Source organism: Orycteropus afer, unplaced genomic scaffold (genome assembly GCF_000298275.1).
Source record: "Orycteropus afer afer isolate SDZICR_OR568_19922 unplaced genomic scaffold, OryAfe1.0 scaffold00002, whole genome shotgun sequence".
Classification (NCBI taxonomy): domain Eukaryota; kingdom Metazoa; phylum Chordata; class Mammalia; order Tubulidentata; family Orycteropodidae; genus Orycteropus; species Orycteropus afer.
The window spans coordinates 11,156,139-11,156,693 of record NW_006921589.1 but is presented as its reverse complement, the minus strand read 5'-3'; positions in this window follow the sequence as shown (position 1 = coordinate 11,156,693).

Here is a 555-nt window from a genome sequence, read left to right as displayed (position 1 = left end):
TGAGCCTGGGATAAAGAGGTAGGGCATCTGGGGCGTCCTTCCAGGCTTAGGAGAGGCTGAGGATGGGGTGTTCCGCGGGGCGGGACCCCGGGAGGAGGTGATCCGTGCACAGTCTGGCCGGCCAGCAACTTTGACACCCCTCTCCGTATCACCCTGCGCCCCAGGCCTACTTCCTCCCCGTCCCCCGCGCCAGCATCTGCCTCTGCACCCCACCCCAACTCCCTCATTCCTGGGAAGTTTTCTCTCTTTACAGTCAACAAACCTGTCAAACGTCTCCCTCCCAGCCCGTCCCCCAGCCCTCAGCGCCTCTTCCTTCTTCCCCTAGCCCCTCTCCACCTTTCTGCCCCGCCTCTCCTGGCCCCCAATCCCGGTGGCGGGGGCGACGGGGGCGGAGGGGCGCGTGGTCTCGGGACGGCTAGGCGAGGGGGGCGCGGCGGGCGGATCCCGCACCCGGAGCGCCCGCCCAGCCCCGGGACCACGCGCCCGCCCTCGACGCGCTCCACTCTCGCCGCCCCGAGGCGCAAGGCTTGCTCCGAGAGTCCCGCCGCCTGACTG